Source organism: Equus caballus, chromosome 14, assembly GCF_041296265.1.
Source record: "Equus caballus isolate H_3958 breed thoroughbred chromosome 14, TB-T2T, whole genome shotgun sequence".
In the NCBI taxonomy this organism is placed as follows: Eukaryota; Metazoa; Chordata; class Mammalia; order Perissodactyla; family Equidae; genus Equus; species Equus caballus.
In genome coordinates this window covers 101,214,258-101,234,289 of record NC_091697.1, presented here as the reverse complement: position 1 = coordinate 101,234,289, position 20,032 = coordinate 101,214,258, and the positions used below count along the sequence as shown (strand labels likewise).

General features: G+C 44.1%; 1 protein-coding gene across 3 annotated transcripts in view; it reads right to left on the bottom strand.

Annotated features, from left to right (window-relative positions):
• SERINC5 (serine incorporator 5) overlaps positions 1–20,032 on the bottom strand; it is an 88,440-nt gene that overhangs the window by 48,724 nt on the left and 19,684 nt on the right. The window lies entirely within an intron of this gene.

The following is a 20,032-nucleotide window of genomic DNA, read 5'->3' as shown; positions in this document are numbered from 1 at the left end:
ACAATATCACATGGAGTGTTTTCACTGCCCTAAAAGGAAACTAGATCTTTAGGAGAGCATGGGGCACTAGAACACAGCGCTGTTAAAAGCTCAGGCTCAAAGACAGTCTGCCTGGGTTTGGGGCCTGGCTCTGTCAACCACCAGCTATGAAGCATGGGCAAGTTATTTACCCTTTTAAGACTCAGACTCCTCATTTATGAAAGTAATACTTTACTATATAACAATACTTATGCTGTGGTCTCTTGGACAACCTAATCAGACCCACCTGGTGTTAGGGAAGGAATTCTGCTTAGCAAATAGAGAATTCTACAAAAGAGTTCGTCATAAACTGCAAATAACAACAAAATCTACATGTATTAACTCTACATAAAACCTAACACCTAAAAATTCAATCTCTTGATAATGATTTGGAAGGAAGTTCAGGACTCTGACTGGCTTCAAAACAAGCACCAATTAGAAGGCCACGCTATAAACATCAGCTACAAGGAGACGAGATGATGGGTATACAGGTATAAGACAGCAGGTCGTAATCATAATGGTGCTATGACAGATCTTCAAAACATACACATTTCCCAAGTTATTTCATCTACTTCATGAAACTGCCGCTGTTTGAGCCCTTTGACGTTCTGTACTAGTTCATTACTTAAAATTTTTGCTAATGTACTCTTTCCATCTTACATTCAGTTTTCTAAGCCATTTTCCTCAAAAGACTCTTCTTGCCTCCCCAGACTAGGCCACTGCTTTGGAAGATAAGCTGTTCTATTGGGCTGGGCTAACAGATCACACCAGTGGGTCCTAACACTGTGCATGTGTGGTGTTCTTACAGGCCACCTTCCTTTACAGCGTGCTCGTGTCCCCGCCCGCCCGCCCCCTCACCCCTGCACTGGCTGAGCTGGCTTTTCTCCAGGCCATGTCTCCCTCCTCCTCTGCCTCCCAAAGTCTTTCCCAACTGCACCTTCATTAGTTGCTAACTCTTTAAGCTCTATAGTCTTAGATAACCAGTCTAACTGCATTCCAAATTTAACTGTGATAAACAAAATATTTATCCTATTTGGAAAAAGAAATATTTTAGGAGCAGTTGATGCTTCCCATGATAGAACTTTCCCACAGCAGAATCAACATTTAAACTTACTATCTCCGTGGAGGGGAAAATGAACAGACACACACACAATGTGAGCCTAATTGGTCATTTACAGACAGACACATAGTGACAGAGGGATGTGATTATGGAAAATGTGAAAAGAAAATCATACTGGTTTAATCCTCTTCTATCATTACAGTCATGTATCATTGTATGGATCTGATTTTTTAAACTTTCCTTATTGTTCACTTTAACTCTACATACTGCTATGGTATTAAAAAATATACGCGCGCGCGCGCGTGTGTGTGTGTGTAGATGTTTGTACATATAAAAACACAAGTCTAATATTAGAATCCAATAGCCATTCTCCACTAGCCTCAAAGGTACTTCTCAAAGCAAACTGCCAATAACCAAGGGTACAAGTGCACTAACTTAAACCAAACACTGACATACACACCAAGTGGAAATTCAAAACAGCATCCAAAGAAATGTTATGTTAGCATCCAGGAAAATCTCACAGTCCTGCTGACTTGCCACTTCTTTCTGGAAAAGCATAACTTAGAATAAAATGGGTTTACATAAGGCCCTGCCATTTATGGCTTTATTACTCTGAGCATGTCACTCCCCAGATCTTCACCTTCAAAACTGAAAAAATCAACTCCTGGTCAGCCTAACTGCCAGGGCTGTCACAAGCTTGCCGAGAAGTGCCTGCGTCTTGTTACCTCTGGCTCCAAGGGCCCTAGACCTTTTACTGAATAAATCAGGCAATACAAAACAAATAAATGTAAGATGTACATCACCAAGAGTGAACTCTAATACAAACCTTGGACTTTGGATGATAATGATGTGTCAATGAAGGCTCATCAATTGTAACAAATGTATTGCTCTGCTGGGGTTGTGGATAATGAGCGAGGCTGTGCATGTGTACGGGCAGCGGGTATATGAGAAATCTCTGGACCTCCCTCTCAATGTTGCTGTGAACCTCAAACTGTGCTAAAAAATAGTCTTAGAAACAACAACGCAACATATGAACAAAAGAGTGCCCATGAGTGGCTCAATAAACGGAGGTTGAGTGAATAATATACGGTAAAATCATAATTGCAACACTCCTCAAACAAAAGGGCTGGCAATCCCACCCCACAGGGCCAAGTGCACAAGCTACGTGCTGCAGTCTGAATTTCTCACACCAGCAGTGTATCACGGAGCAGTTAAGGCTTTAATTTGTAGATACCGCATGCTCTCCTTTTCCTTATAATAAGAAGAAATTAAGACATATTCAAGAGGAACCCAAGACTATCTCTTTGGACGACAGTGCTTGCAATTCTTCTAGAAGTTTACCCTGCAGGTACACTTGTACAAGGGCAGAGATTTAGGCATAAGGTTGTTTGTTAAAATCATGGAAACAGTCTTATTCTCCAGCTACACGTGGACTGAATAAATGAATTATGGACTACCCATATAAGAGGATATAGTTAAAAAAAAATAAGTCGGCGTTATGGGCTGATTTGTGTTCCCCTACACCCGCCCAACCAAAATTCATATGTTGAAGTCCTAACCCCCTGAAAACTCTCTAATCTTAGAATGTGACTATATTTGGAAATAGGGGCCTTAAAGAGGTATTAAAGTTAAAGAAGGCCATTGGGTTGGGCCCTAATCCAGTATGACTGATGTCCTTGTAAGAAGAGATCAGGACATGGACATGCAGATAAAGAAGACCATGTGAAGACACAGAGAAGATGGCCATCAACAAGCCAAGGAGAGAGGCCTCAAAAGAGACCAATCCTTCTGACTCCTCGATCCCAGACTTCCTCGATCCCAGACTTCCAGTCTCCAGAACCATGAGAAAGTGAATTTCTTTGTTTAAGCCACTGGTCTGTGGTACTTTGTTATGACAGCCCCAGCAAACTAACACCGTGTATGCCCTGATATTTTCTATCTGGCATCTCCGTCTGTGGTGTGTATGTGTGCAGACACAAAGACCAGTAACACTGATTCCTTGCGGTGTGGGCCTAGATGTGGAGACAAAAAGCAGACACCTACTTCTCACTGTTCTGCTCTCCTGTTGGGGTTTTTACCATGTGCATGCATGACTCTTACGATTAAGAAAAAAGAAAAGAAAACTGACTATTTGAGAAAATGAGCTTGAAGATATTGATATAAAAGCATTTACAAATATGGCATTGACTTACATGATTTTTTTTCTGAACAACCTTCCTCTGCCCCAAACATACGGAAAAGGAAAAATTCCAAAGAGCCCTGCACGCCCACCATCTAACCTCTTTTGAAAAAGCAACAGCATGAATAGCAAAGGCTTTTCTAAATAGAAGGTGCTCTGTCCTTCCAGGGCGGAGTCTAAAGGAAAGGGTCAGCCAGCTGCTACCTGGAGCTGGGGCTCCCCGATGGCATCACTGTCCTTCACCTAGCTAAGGACCACACACACACACACACCCACACACACAATAAACACCAGTGTCCCGCCCGGTCCTCCCTCAGCACAGACAGCTCTTCTAAAGACTGACGCTCCCCATGTGAAGACGTGATCACAGAAACATGAGCTAGGACTGGTAGTAACTTCCAGGTTCTTCTTTTGTTAAATTAAAAAGCATAATTCTTTTATTATCCAAAATTCCCAGCCAGCAACACCACCGATAGGAAATAGTAAAGAATTAGGAAGAAAGCCAACTATGTGTCACAGAATTGGCGTGCACACACACACCATGTATCTTACTCATAAGAGCCCCTCTCTCCGTCCCTTGAGCCCGCCTTTCACAGTTCCTCCAGGCTTGCTTACACCCACGGTGACAAGGAGGGACAGTGATGGCAAGAGCACAGGTCCGAGAACCAGAGGGCCTGGGCGCCAACTCTCTGCGGCTCCCGTCTCGATTTTCCTCCCTCGTAAACTGAAGGAGCCTAAGGGGAGATGATGGGTGGGAGGTAACTAGGTTTCTCCTCCCATTCAACTCATTCCTATCCAGGGCAGGGGCAACCGGGAACGCTGTGTGGGAGCACGTCCTAAAGCTGACTGTCTCACAGGGAAAAGGCACGATCAACGTAGTGGCATCCATGCCACATTCTTGTGGTCTCTGCAAGAGGTGATGACATCCCCACCTTCCTAAGTCCTTAGATGTTGAAAATGAACTGCGATAGGCAGGCACACTGAGTTACCCCCAAGGCCAGACAGAAGAGAGAGAAACCAATCAGACAGAGAACTAAAAGGGAGGCAGTGGAAGCTCTCCGAGCACCCCGCATGAACACGAACATCGCTCTGCTCCGTGGTCCCCGCTCCACGTGGTGTGCCCCCACGGCAGTGCGATAACTCACACTCAGGACGTCCGCCCGGGCATCGCAAAGAATCACGTTCCATTCGGGGCACTGGGGAAGGCAAAGAAGTGCATGGGACACTTCTGTCACAAGAATCATCCCAAACGTGGGTCCCATTCTTTAGTTTCGGTGCTTTAGTTTTTGGGAGTGTCCATCCCTGAGCAATGTGGAAACACCCATCAGAAAGACTTATTCCTCGAGAGCTCTGGAGAGCCAAGTTGGCTTCAGGGCGAATAATTAAGTCCAAACTGCAAAAGGAAAGGAAATATTCCAATCTGACACCGCCCTTCATCCAGGCCTTTTCCCTGATGTGCAAATACAGGAGACCTAGCAGAACTGAGGGAAGACATGAGAGGGTTTTTGTAAACCACAATAATTATAATACTGTCCCTTAATAAATGGCGCAGAGAACGGGCAGCAGCTAGGAAGTTCCTCAAAAACTGAAGTTGTTGAAGCTGTGAGAAGCAGAACCCAGGTGTTCCTGGGCAGGCTGGAGGATTATGATATCAAGGAAACAGAAGAAAAACATTAAAGAGATTAAATTGGGTTCAAAATTTTTTATTAAAGTAGACAATGCTCTCTACACTTTATTTAGATTTCTGGAACATACAATACCGCTCATGCAATGTCATGGCCCACTTGCCTTCCTTCTCCTTTGAGGTTAGGATTACCTATGAATCACCTGTGGTCAGCAGAAAGGTAGTGAACAATGGACTCCACTTTGATAGCAATATTCATTTAAATTCTGGACCCCACAACCAACATTTTGCCACTCATTCTCCTCGCTCCAAGCTCAGAAACAGCTTCCCACTGAGCTTATACAGACCTTTTTCTCCACTGCAACAGGGAGTCAGTGGTGGGGGTAAATAGGAACTCTTGCCACCATGGTGCCAGATGCTACCCTTTCTGGGTAGCAGGCAAGGGAGTGATGTGACTTGAAAGCTAGAAGGAGAACACGCAGTTCTTCTGCTCAATAAAGGAATATCTTACTGCACAAACAGTGTAGCTGCAGGCAGTCCCAATTCACACAACGATTGTGTTTCAGAAAACTCAACAGAGTGTACATGCACTAGAAAGTAGGTTTGTTCGGGGCTTACAGTGGATTTCTCCCATACAAAAGAACACAGAGCAACCTATTAAAAAACTTACTTAATCCATAATAATACTAGCTAAGAAGAGTTAACACTTAGTAATCTCTTACACTGTCCTCTCTGCAAGGCACAACTATTATTATTAGCTATTATATCACCCCTACTTCCAGAGCCGTGACTGAGGCTCAGAGAGGCTGGGGGACTCAAGGTCAGAAAGCCACTAAGTGGTAGAGCCAGGATTTAAATCTGGTAGACTCTTTGCCATTCTGCTCGACTTACTGCTGGAATAATGAGGGTGAACAGGACAGATAGCACTGGCCTGAAATTGCCCTGAAACTTTGAGGTTTCCTACAGAAGGGAAACGACTGCGTGGCAAGGAGCAGGCAAGAGAGGAAGCAGCTTTTCTCCGCTGCCCTTGGGTGTACAGTAAGCATTCCACAAAGATCCGAAGAAGCCTCTCCCTTTCTGTGACCCTTCCTCTCTGGCCAGGCAACCTCTGGCCTCAACGGACCTGGATGACCTCTATTAGAGCTCTGCCCCCAGCAGTTCAACCACCCCAATCACCAAGCTCTTCCCCTCCCCTCCAGGACCTAACCCATATACAAAAACCCTATTCCTAATCCCATGGAAATAACCAGGCCATTCACTCACTCAACTGATATTTATTATACTACACACCTATTATACGCAGTGGTAATTCCTGGAAACGCAGCAATAAACAAGGGACCTTGTTTCTATCCTCACCGAGCAAAAATACAAAGATATACAAAAGAATAGCCATCTAAGTGTTGTTTAGAAGAAAGAAGGGAAACCCGGATGTTCAATGAAAGAGTACTGATCACTGAAATTATGATACATCCCTACTCTGCAATACAATGCACCCAGTGAAATGATTACGCAGATTATCCATCCCTACTCTGAATACAATGCACCCAGTGAAATGATTACGCAGATTATCCAGAAAAACTTACTGCCATGGAAAGATGTCCAGACTGTACTAACTGAAAATAGTTAATAGGACAATAGTACAGAGTCTGACAGCACTTGGAGTGAAAATATGACAAGACATAGATCAGCAATAACAACAACAAAAAACAATCTAGAAGGATAAATACCAATATGTCAACAGCAGTTAACAGAGTTGTGGGACTGTGAAAGACTATGCTTTTCTGTATTTTCTGAACTCTTTTCAATAAGCACATATCTTATAATTAGCAAAATATTACAAGTTTCTATTTTGGAAGAAAACAAAACAACATTCCTACTCTATTCCGTAGGTGGTAAACACTCAAATATGTGTTAAATGAATCAGCCAACTGAGTAAATGAAATCTACTTCAGCTATGTTATTGGTAGAAAACAGGCAGAGTGAAGTATCTCTGTAATTGAGGCATAAAACTAGAAAATTCCCACTGTACTGTACCTTTAAAAATGGTTAAGATGGCAAATTTGCTGGTTTTTACCACATTAAAAAAATAAAAATTCCTTAATTCTTGTAATACTGTCACCAGACATGGACCCTAACCCACTTCTCTTGTCCTACCTAAACTCTAACTCTCTTGTCTTCTTGAAAGATGCAGGTGTTCCTTTATCCAACACCTTGGGGCCTTGAGCTTATGTGTCTTTCAGGTGCGTTCCAGGAAGAAGCTCTAAGCGACAACTGCCCTGGACCCAGGTGCTCTGAATGGGACCAGACGGGCCCAGAGCGGGCAAGACAGCAACCACAAGACTGGCACCAGGACAGATAGGCAGAGAGCTGTACGAAAGTAACCTGCCCTCATTAACATTGCAAATTCCCTCCTGTAGGCGGGACGAAGCAGCCATTTTTAGATCACGTGATATATGCAGAAGCCTGATCTCCAACCACGCATATGCAAGCTTCTGCCCACCTCTACTCACCATGATGAAACTTCCTCTTTCAATATTCATTCCTACCCCCAAATAAAGACACCCACCTCCCTGTGCTGGAGGGGTGGGGCCATGGCTTTGTGAAATTAGTCCCTATGGTCTCCATTTTTCTTTGCTGTATGCCACAAGTAAAAATTCAACTTTGTGAAACAACTACTTCTGGTGCAGTTTTATTTAACTCCCAAGAGGGGACCCACATTTGGTCCAGTAACAATATTTTTTAGAGTTTAATTGATACAAATAAGCCTCTACTTGGTAGAATTTGAAGCAAATAAAAATGAAATGAGAAAAATTAAACAGCTACCTAAAAGTTCAAGGAGTGGAACAAGATGCTATATACACATTTGTCCAGCCCAGAAATTACCTCTTGTATTTCCTTCATCTCAGTTTCTTAAGTTTCTCCCTCCTGAGTTCAGAGAATCTCTTAAAGCTCCAAGGTCTTCACAACCATTCCCACAACCACGACAAGAGGATTCGGGGGTGTCAGAAAGGAGCTTCTCACACAGGTTTTACTACACTAGAATGTGCGAGTTTCATCAACAGCATCTCCAAGAAAAGCACCATCAAGGGTCACTTAGCACCCACGGCCATTAGGACCGAATCTGAAACGGCTAAGGATGGGCTGTGAACACACATGAAGCCAGCCATTGGCTTCTGGGTCACAACGGGCCCTGGAGCAACAACCTATTCTCCTTGTGGGAGTCTCTTTCTCACTGGGTTAGGGTTACTGTCGGCACTAAGAGAATGCGATCAAGTTCTCTGTTCTCAGACAGCAGCTGGATTCTTTGAATCACCCCATCACACCACCCTCCACTTAGGTACCTCCTAAAAAATACCACATGATAAATTTTAGTAGGTTGGAGGAGAGAATCTATAAGGCTTAAGGTTAAAAGGTCAAGTGACTCCACTCTCTCTCTGACCATTCAACAGAAAACAAACATTCCTGGGAACAGATCATCGACAGCAGGGTTTGTTAAACTCAGCATCATGACATTTGGGGCCACATAATTCTTTGCCGTGGGGGCGTCCTGTGCACTGCAGGAGCTTTAGCAGCATCCCTGGCCTCTACTCACTAGATGCCAGAAGCAATGCCCTCCTCTCCCTCACAAGAGGTGACAATTAGAAATGTCTCAGACAGTGGCCCTCCCCCTTCTGTTGAGAACCACTGATTCAGGGGCTAAGAACAAGAGCTATGGAGTCAGGCTGTCCCGGCTCACAGCCCAGCTCAAACACTGCCTGATTATGCGGCCTTAGACCAATGCTTTACCTCCTGGGGACTCAATTACCTCATCTGTAAAATGGGAATAAAAATACCTACTTCACAGAGTTGTTAGGAGGATTAAATGAGACAATTCAGGAAAAGTTCTTAGCACAGGGCACTCGGAAAAAGGCAGCTGCTCTCGTCATCTCCCTCCTCCACAGAGATGCCCATACCCCTCAGTCCATCAGAGGTCAACAGAGAAAGAGGTAAAGCTGGGAGGAGGAGGATCAAATAATAACTGATTTATAAGGATGTTTTCATTTTCTGCTCTAACGCGGATGATAAATGCATGTGTTGAGGAAAACACTTTTAGAAATAAAACTCCTGAGCTCTGACCCAGGAGAGCATCCTAACAACTTGGGGGGAAAGCTGTTCCATGTTTCCATGTGTGTCAAAGCACTTGCCATGTGCCAGAGAGTTAAAGCTGTCTTTGTACCTTTGTTTCCACTAAGGAACAAACAAGGTGATTGGAACACTCATTCGTACCTACTGAAGCCACAAACACCTGCAGCAGAACAGGGCTGAGTTAAGCAAGTTCTAGAAAAAAAGGTGTCAGAAAATGAAACCTTGACATTCAAAATGGAAATGTGTAGAATAATGGGAAGAAAAGTGCTCATTAGATTTAAACCATTTTTCAAAGTTAAATCTTCTCATCAAAATAAGAAGGGGAAAATCCTGCTGGTTCTACTTTACAATAGCTTCATCAACAAGCCGTTAATGAAAGACAAACCTCCAAGTTTGCCTGACTGTGTCATGGAGATTACGCCACAATGGAGAAATCTGCCAAGCCATTTCCAAGAGGTGCTTGTACGCCAGCCCAATCCCCAAACCCTGCCAAGCCACAGAATGCTTCACAGGCTGGTGACGGAGTCCACAGAGCCAACTAGATCCAAGTGTGCTCTGGGATAGGGACCAGAAATGAGCTCATTTCACTCGTACACAGTTCAAGTGGGGATGAACTCAGGAGCTCAGCTGGGCCAGCAGTTTTAGGGGTTAACAGTGCACCCTTCTCCCCATCAAACAAAATTCTATGTGCAACTCCAACGTATAAAATGCATGGATATGCTACAATACTACAAATACACTTATGTATTCATACAACAAATATTTATTGAATGCTTACTAGCAACCAGGCGCTGTTCTAGGAGCTGGTAGTACAGTCCCGCCTTCATGAAGCTTACATTCTAGTGGACTTACATCAAGCTCAGCATCTCAAAAATTCTACCCAAACTGGGACAGTCACAGCACCTAGGTTGAAAGCCTCTGGTCCAGTTCAGTCCTCTCATGTTCCTGATGCGAAATCTGAAGCCCAGAAAGGGTAGGTGATTTGGCTCAAAGACAAATCTAGTGATGGGTATCAGTGAACCAACAAAACACACACCGGTTCAAACAACTCCATGCTCTGGAAGAGGGACGAGCGAATCAAGGACTCTGGACCCGACACTTCTGTAGCTATAGCATGACAAACTATCAGACAATCAAAATAACTAAATGACGCCTTCGTAAATAGGCTTAAATGATGCTCTGTTGACCCTGGTAAGAAGGCAGCAAGCGTCTAAGTATCCAGCACGTTTTGAAAGGTTTCCATCACGACAGTTAAAGTGAAAGGCGGGCCACATGATGAGTTAACCCAGGGATGGCCACAAGTGGAATGCTCCTGGACAGCTCCAGGCGATGGGTGGTAAATGCCTGACCCCCAGATGTACCTCCCTCCCCCATTCTGAAAAGCAGATGCAGAAAAGCTCTCCCCCCAGCCCACACACAACCCACGTGCAGGGTCAACTACTGGCCACTCCCCAAGCCACAGAAAGGGACCACGACTCACAAGACCGTCTGCCCCACTGCCTGTGACAACACACCTCTCTCTAAGGTTCCTCAGGCTCCAGCGGCACTGAGCAAGGAACAACCTGCCCACCACACTCTGGGAGATCGTGAGCCGTCAGGATCTCACAGAATCCTATTCTTTAGGGTTCACAAAATGCCCAAGGAAAGGGGACATTTCAAACTTGTTTTCACCTAAATGATTAGATAAGCTGGACACAGAAATGTCAGACAGCAAGGGAAGGCTGTACCTGGACGCACCAGCGCTAGGGGCAGGAGCAGGGAAGCGGGGAGCGAGGGAAAGGCTCACACTTGCTTAGACCCCTATTTCTCCCAGGGCACCGCAGGACTCCTGTCCCTCCTACAGGGTCACCCTCACCCCTCACTCACTCCCTCTTTCTGCATGAAAGCCTGGTGGCCACATGAAAGCTTGGTTTAACAGCTTTCTCTGGGAGCTGAGGTCACAGCTGCGCTGTTTTCCTGCAGCTGAGAAAACACCTTCTCACAGTCATTTTCACCATTCATCAGCTCCTCAAAACTTCAGGAAGCCTTTCCCAGCTCTCTTCTCCTTTCATCCTCAGAACTCATCTCCTTCCCCCACTTCCAGCCTGAAGAGGAAGGAAAACAATAGATATGCGCCCCACCCCCACCCCAGCAAAGAGCTACAGTTAATTGCCTTTTTTAAGGGAAGTGCTGTCCAGTTGCCCAGTAGATTTTATCAGCATCCCCACCCTCTTCTGAGCCAGGACCTCAGGATGAGGCCAGCAGGAACACCTGGGCAGCACTGCGAGGATGCTGTTCCTCAGGCACAGGCTGCCTCCAGGGCACCAACTGGCAGAGAACTACCCCACACATGCAACTTGAGAGGCTTCCTGTCAATACTCTCAAACACATTTGCAAAAGGAACCAGGGCCAAATGTAGGAGCCCATGAGTCATATTTTCTCTATCAAAAATACCAACAGAAATGAAACTATTCTTATACAGGAGCCCTCCTCTCCAACCTTCACCTTATTTTTTATTCACCAGGGCACCGGCTGCGTGGCCAAGCAGGGCAGGTGAGTCTAACGGGAGGTTTCCCTGAGGACTCCTTTTTAATCAAATAAGTCATTTCCTCACGTTAGGAGTGGTATTCCTTCTGCTTTTTAAAACCATTAAGATCAAGCTCTTCCATTGGCCCCAGACTATGAACAACTGTACCCCAGCATCAAAACCAAACACAAGGGAGCACAGAGCTGGGATGACACACCCACGAAATGAGCTGTTATTGGGCTGCAAGGTAAACAGGCCTGAGGGTAGGCAGTTCAGGAAATGGACCTTAATCACTATTTGTTCAGTCAAACCTAGCATTTCTCAAGTCAGCTAGTGGAGAGGATGCTGGACTGAGGAGGAGAGGCCTCCTTTAAAGACTCTGGATCTGTCTCGCCCCTCCTTCCCCCCCCCCCCCCCCCCCCCCGCCCCCGGGGAGAGCCAAAGCCTTGGTGTTGCGCGGATGGGGTCAGGGCAGGGCTGACAGTTAGCACCTGTGAAGTGGGAGCCCCATCCCCCACGGAAAGGAAGGAATCAGCCAGCACTAGACCTGAGCTCCCAGACGGGAAGATGGGGAGCGGGAAGGGAGAGGGAAGGACAGGCAATAAAGTAGGAAGTAACTAAAATATCTATCTGGGCCCTGCCGTGGTGGCGGTGGTGGGAAGGGGAGTCCTGGGAAACTGAAGTGCTCGAGCAGAAGAGCAGGTGTGGTGGGAATGTGGGCGTGAACACAGGACAACAGAAGAGCTGGAGTCTTGAGCAGCCTGGATGAAGGGATGGAAAAAGGAAGTGGAGGAAGGCCCCACACAGCCCAGCCCAGAGCAGAACAAAAGCAGAGACTGCCTCACGGCAAAAGCAGAGAGCACTCAGAGGTGCTCCAGGTGTGGCTCATGGGCGAGCAGCCCGGGCGTCACTGGGCGCCTGTCAGGTCCCACCCCAGACCGGATTGTGAATTGGAACCTGCATTTTAAGAAGCTCCCCAAAGTCCTACCCGGCTCAGGTGAGAACTCTGGTGAGAGCTTGCTTTCTGCAGTGGCAGGGCCTCTGGTTCTGAGTATCCTGACAGGCCCAACGGCAGGCACAGGTGTGTTCACACCGTTCCGTGTCTAAAGACGACATTCCACACGCCTGACAGGTCTCCCTATCTCTTCAGTCAGAAGGGCTCTTCGCTGATGGCAAACAACGAAAGCCAGTTTCCAGTGAGATCAAACACCACTTCAATATAACAAGATAAAGGAATCATGCAGACTAGCAGGCAGTCCCTGAACAAGATGGCCTTAAATAACTTAACAGGGAAAAATGCAAATGGACACATCCTCCGGAAAAGATAAAGTAAATACACTAAAATACTAATCAGAGTTGTGACGTTAGAGGATCTTTGTTTTCTTTACCGTGTCCTGGCTTTTCCAGGTTTTCAACATTAGCATGAATTTCATAAGTCTTTTTTATTTTTTTTATTATTTTATTTTTTTTCATCACAATATGTCTTTTAAATTAAGAGAAAATTGGGGGCAGCCCCGTGGTGTAGTGGTTAAGTTCACACACTCCTATTTAGCAGCCTGGGGTTCACAGGTTTGGATCCCAGGTACAAACGTACATACTGCTCATCAAGTCAAGCTGTGGCAGGGTCCCACAAATAAAGTGGAGTAAGATTGGCAGGGATGTGAGCTCAGGGTCAATCTTCCTCAGCAAAAAGAGGAAGACTGGCAACAGATGTTAGTTCTGGGCCAATCTTCCTCACCAAAAAAATAATTAATTAATTAAGAGAAAATTACACAAAATTTGAATACATGAAGAATCAAAGAAGAGAAATCTTCTGATGCAAAACAAATAAAAAGCCCAGTTAATTTGCTGTCTTCCACATATGCTATGACTTGCTGTCTATTTTATTTATAAAATTCATTTTACTTGGGTACTTTAAGTGTCAAGACAGCAACCCTGGCCAAATCAGAAGAAAAGAAATATCATAAAATGGGTTTCAAGGATAGCTTTAATAAAAATGGTCCCAACCTCACTCTCTGGGGCTCACCCTAAGACACTGCTTTGACAGGGGCAACCTTCTATTGTACGGTCCTCCTTGAAGAAGAAGCACCTCACCAAGCAACCGTGGATGGGCCACCGTCTCAAGACGATTTCTCAGTGACGGGACAAAGCTTTGCTGATGCACTATCTCCAGCCATTACCTTTCATCAACACCAGCAAGTTCAGTGTCTACAAGGAGAATTGAGAACTCACGATATGTTGGTCCCTAAACAGACATTTACTCTGTAAGAGCAAAACTGGACCACATGGGACCAGACCCAAAACTGTGACCTCATCTCCAGACCCAAAACTGTGACCTCATCTCCAGACCCAAAACTGTGACCTCATCTGCTGCAACCCAGGAGTCCTTACACCCTGCTCCTTTTACTGCTCTTGTGTCACATGCTGGATCAAGGGACCCATCACTGAAATTAAATTATGGTACTTTTCTCCTAATTTGCAAGAACAAACTATAATATAGTTATTTTTTTGATGCTCTGGCAGCTTGGGGCCTTGCTGATCCAGGAAGGACTGCCCCTCCCAGGGCTAGCTAATTCCTAGAGATGAATATGCCTTTTGTATGCAAACCAATCAATTCGGGGCCCATATTCTGGACCACCTCTTCCGTCTGGCTCTTACACTCCAGGAAGTAATATTTCTCTGCTCTAACCATCCCAGGGCTGGGTACCAGACAAATAGAGATCACTCCTATACCCGGGGTCTGCTGAAATTATTCCATCTGGCTAATCCTAAGCCTGCTTTTGCTGCCCTGCCTTGCCTTTCCCAAGGAAGCCATAATAAAAGCTTCACCCATGCTTTCCCCTCACTCCTTCTGTCTCCTACCAGCCCCTGTGCTTCCCCAAGTGGCCCTGTATGGCATGGGTACCCCTTCTTCTTGGGAACTGTGAGTAGCAAACTATCTTTTCAGTGGCAGTTGTCTCTTGATCTGTTGGCTTCACCATACCTGAATAATAATAAAACCTACATTGTAAAACACACCCAAAAAATGGCTTCATTTTTCTCAATTTTCATTTTTTAATCTCACACATTTTCCTTAAGCCTTTACCACCTACTCCCAATTATGTATGGGCAGGTGGCAAACAGAAAGAACACATCACAGATATTCATAGGAAACTAAGAATCAGAAGATATTTTGCTTGCTTTGTTATGAACAAATACGTTTGGGATTTTATAGAATGTATATAATAACCATATTCTGCTATGGAAACAGATCTAGTGCCTGTCACTAACTTTCTCACGGTCCTCAGTAAAGAACACCATGATTTACAAAGAGTACCCAATCCTGACAACAAGTTCAAGAGTCAATGTTCTACTCAAATTAAAACTCATCTTACAAACTAACTTTCTGGTACCCTTAGGCATCCAGAATAACTTGAAATGAAGAATTCCAGAGCAAGAACAAAACAAAAAAAGGAACTGTCAGGAATAAATGGAAACCCGAAGATTTAACCTTTGATGACGCAAATTCCCACTCACCAACCAGAAAGTAAGGAGGCTTGATGGTCAGGCATTTTAGCCAATGTCCAGTCTTCCCAAAGAAAGCAAGGGAGAAACTGGGGAAACGTAGAGAAATAAGGTAAAATAGGCAGCAGAACCGACAGTCACAGAAGCAACAGCTACTGACAAGTATGTACAAATGTGCAACATATACTTTACTAGATTCGTTATATACATTACAGAATTTAACGTTCATCATAACTCATGTTGTTATCATCAACCTCTGTTATAGCTGAGAAAGCGGATCAAATAACAGACACACCTAGTAACTGGAAGAACTGGGATTTCTGCCTCAGTCGGGTGCCAAAGTCCATTTCTTTCCACTACTTTACAATGTTGAATTATCAGTTTACCACTGTGATCACGCCTTCACTAAATTCCTCTCATTCTCTCCTGATAACCACCCTCCCTGGTAGGCAGGGAGAGTAGCAGTACTCCCAACACAGAGATGAATGTGAAACCTGGATAAGTTACATTACTTTTGGAACTCATTCCCGGTCCCTCTAACATAGCACCCTGCAAGGAAGAGAGTAACGAGCAGCAAAACCTGGATGGTGCAGACAGAGCGAGGAGACTGGTGACACCAGAAAAGACAGAGACAGCAGCTCTGCAACCTCCATACAGCCGTGAAAGCACACAGTTATTCCACGTAAGTGTGCAATATGCACTTGCACGTGTACATGTGCACGCGTGGATGTGCACCCAAGAAAAGCAAGCAAAACTCCAGAGACAGAACAAAGCCCCAGAGCCCCAGCTCTACCTCAGTGTCAAACTTTGCAGCAAGTTCCATAATTCAAAAAGGCAGAGAATTACATGCTGTGTTGTCATCAAAACACTGAAAATTAAAGGCGGGAGTGTCTTAAGCAACCCAGGAGATCCTTCTACCTAGTACTTATTATAAATAATAGTTACCTAACATGTCTTAAACACTTCCTCTGTATCAAGGCACTACATACACTCTGCTGCTTTCAAGACATTCTTTCATTTAATCTTCAAAAGAGCCCTGTGATGTAAGTGTCACAATTCCCATTGTGCAGATTAGGAAACCCGAGCTACTGACTGCAAAGCCCATCAGGGTTCCAAAGACTGGTTTTATCCCCGCATCTCCAGGAGACGTGGAGTACACTGTTTTGAAGCCTCCTCCACCTGCTCCCATATAGAAACAAAGACCAAGAGACCCCAAAGCAGGTAAACGCAGGTAAGGCCTGAGGCAGTCAGAAGAGCCCACTGGACCTGAATCTTCCTCACCTGTCCTCCCCGAGCACCGAGCAAAGGCCTCCTAGGAGGAAACACCCAAGGCCTTAGGCATCCCAGTATCATTCTGAAAGGCATTCTTCATTCTGATAAGTTCCAGTAGTATCAGTAATAATAAATTTTGAATAATGTAAAATTGTATTGTATATTTTCTAGATGCCAGGGGGAGTCCTAAGTTCTTGACATAGATTCAGTTCATCCTTACAACTCCATGAGATAAATACTCACTTACCATTTTTTCATTCGTATTTTTGCCATTTTTTCACAAATGAGAAAGTATTACTTAATTTTGTGACGTGAAAACGTACTACTCTTAAAATCAGAAAAAACTGTATAAGCTATGCTGACTTTGAAAAAGTGATGGAAAGACAAACAAAGAAGCAGACAAAAGACACAGGAAGAGAAGAGAGAAAAAGGAAATGAGAACGTCGATTCCATTTTTTCACAAATGAGAAAAGTGAGGTGGACAGAAGCGCAGTAACTTTCACAGGGTCCTGAGATGACAACTCGTCAGCCAGGTCCTAAACCTCTTCCCCGAACTTCCACGTGCCGTGTCTGGAGTGCAGGGGCCATGAAGAGTTGCTGACATACACTCAGAATAAAACGATGTTCTACCCGAGAGAGATGATTTCGAAGTTTCGAGCAATTATTTTGGACTCCAGTTAAATATACAGACACTGAACATAAAACAGAGCAAAAACCAAGTTTGGCACCGGTAGCAAGCACAAAACCTGACCCAGTCCACATCTCATCATTAGCCGCCTCCTTTCAACTATCATAGTAAGTAAACAATTTTAAAGTTGCCTACATTCTCGTTCACTATGATTCTGTACAAAATGTCCAGTTCTAAAATGTCCCACAATTCACATTTTTCCCATTGCTAACACTAGAATACCTCCCACTCTTTCTAAGACACATACAAAGATTCTTCCTAAGTCCTGAAAGTTAACTATTACAAGACACACAGGCAAAAGACAGAAAACAAAAACTAGACTGAGGCTTAAAGCAAATTTAGAGATAAGTTCAGAAAATTCCCTTTCCCTCAAAATATCACCTAATACATTACATATATATAAACCAAATTTTTTGCTAATTTAACATCTTGGGATCATTATTTCCAGAAACTGAATAAAACAAAACAGTTTTGCAACCTTGGAAGTTGTCGAGTAGGTGACAAATGAACAATATAAAACCAGAATTTGAACTCACGGACATTAAATATTCATGGGTTCAGTGAACATGAGGAATGGGTAAAGTAAATAACAGAAACTTGCTCCATAACATAGATGGGAACCTCCCGGCCTGTGGAGCAATGCAAACACACAGACCGGTTCCCGTGTATCGAAGTTACGATGATGGACATTTGCAAGGATCATTTGAGATCAGCCATGTAAAGAGCTTGGCCCATGTGCCTGCAGATAATAAGTGTTCAACAAGAGCTGGTATTAAATGCTCATCGTATTCAGTCAAGGTTACTTAGCTACTCTGCTACTCAGTCGCCTCACGTACACAACAGAGACAAGAGTAGTTCCTATAGAACCCTCACACACTGCTGGTGGGAATGCAAACTGGTGCAGCCACTATGGAAAACAGTATGGAGATTCCTCAAAAAATTAAAAATACAACTACCATATGATCCAGCCATTCCACTACTGGGTATCTATCCAAAGAGCTTGAAGTCAGCAGTCCCAAAAGTCCTACGTACCGCAATGTTAATTGCAGCATTATTTACAATAGCCAAGACATGGAAGCAACCTAAGTGCCCATCAACAGATGAATGGATAAAGAAGATGTGGTATATATATACAATGGAATACTACTCAGCTGCAAAACAGAACAAAATCATTCCATTTGCAATAACATGGATGGACCTTGAGGGAATTATGTTAAGTGAAATAAGCCAGCTAGAGAAGGATAATCTGTGTATGACTCCACTCATATGAGGAATTTAAAAATGTGGACTAAGAGAACAGTTTAGTGGATACCAGGGGAAAGGTGGGGTGGGGGGTGGGCACAAAGGGTGAAGTGGTACACCTACAACACGAATGACAAACATTAATGTACAACTGAAATTTCACAAGATTGTAACCCATCATTAACTCAATAAAAAAAAAGAGTAGTTCCTATATCACAGGATTATTAGGATGGGAATTGCATTCAAAGCACTTAGAACAACAACGTTAGCTACTAATATTATTCTTAGTGCCCTCAAAAAGGAAGCTGGGAGGTTTACAAGGCTGGGATCTGAAACTAAGTTGCTCCAAAGCAGCTAGTATCTCATTTCCTCAAACTCAACCTGGAGCTGATGCTTAGGGAGACTTCCATGGCTGCCAGTTCTCTTCCCACTGCCCAAGGAAATTCCCAGGGGACAAGGAACCCAAGGGCTCAACCTGTTCCAGGAACCTGCAAGCTTTAGCATCCTCAGTCCCATCACCTGAACCTCATGTCTGACCAAAGAGCTATTCCCGCTGTGTTTCTGTTTGCCAACTATTTCCAAAGGGCGTTGGAGGGGAGCTTTGTAACTATCTAAACAAATAACAACAACAAAGGCAACAGTTCCATTATGCAGTGCTCACTTCCAAGTGCTGTGATGGACTCCATTACACATGGACAATTTCTCCCAACGTGAGAGGCAGTTACTTTTATTATTATCCCCACTGTGGCAACGAGAAACTTGGGCTCAGGGAAATAAGCTGCCCAAGGTCACAGCTCATTAGGGGTGAGGATAAGGCCCAAATCCAGTTGCGACTTCAAAGCCAGCATTCTTAACCGCCTTGCCAAACTGAATGCAGAAAAGGAAAAAGGAAAAAGGGAATAGCACTTTTTTAAAAAATAATTGTTTTGGAAAACCAAATCAGAATTCATTTTCCAATTAAGGTATTGCTTAATAAATGAAAATATTAAATAAAGAACCAGCTACTGCTCCCTATGACAAGGAAGTGTACTTTAGTCCCGACAATTCCACTACTCAGGAGCACAGCTTAACTGTGATATATGGATGGCTCCAGTTTCTGCTGCACAGTATTTATTTTTTGTGATTTGTATAAACAAAATCATCTCTCATGCCTCTAACAACGTCTACTACAGTCCTGTGTAACTTACAATTAAGGCTCTGTAAATATTTAATCTCATGATCACACAAAGATGAGTCAATGTCTCAGAATGATGTCACCAGTCCCCAAACTGCAATCTCCAGCCCACTGACTGGCAGTCCCACTGTGTCAAAATCCCAGATGAATAATTCCTCCAACGCAGAGTCAATTAAAAAAATTAATAGAATTGAGAGCCCAAAAATAAACCCTAACATTTATGGCCAATTAACTTTTGACAAGTGGGCCAAGATAACCCAATGGAGAAAGAACAATATTTTCAACAAATGGTGCTGGAACTGGATATTCAAATGCAAAAGAATGAAGTTCGCACACTCTGCTTCAGCAGCCCGGGGTTTCACCAGTTCAGATCCTGGGCACGGACCTAGCACCGCTCATCAAGCCATGCTCAGCTGGCGTCCCACATAGCACAGTCAGAAGGACCTACAACTAGAATATACAACTATGTACTGGGGGGCTAAGGCGAGAAGAAGAAGAAAAAAAGAAGATTGGCAACATACGTTAGCTCAGGTGCCAATCTTATAAAAAAAAAAAAATGAGACACCACTTCACATCCACCAGTATGGCTATAATAAAAAAAAAAGAGACAATAATAAGTGTTGGTGAGGATGTGGAGAAA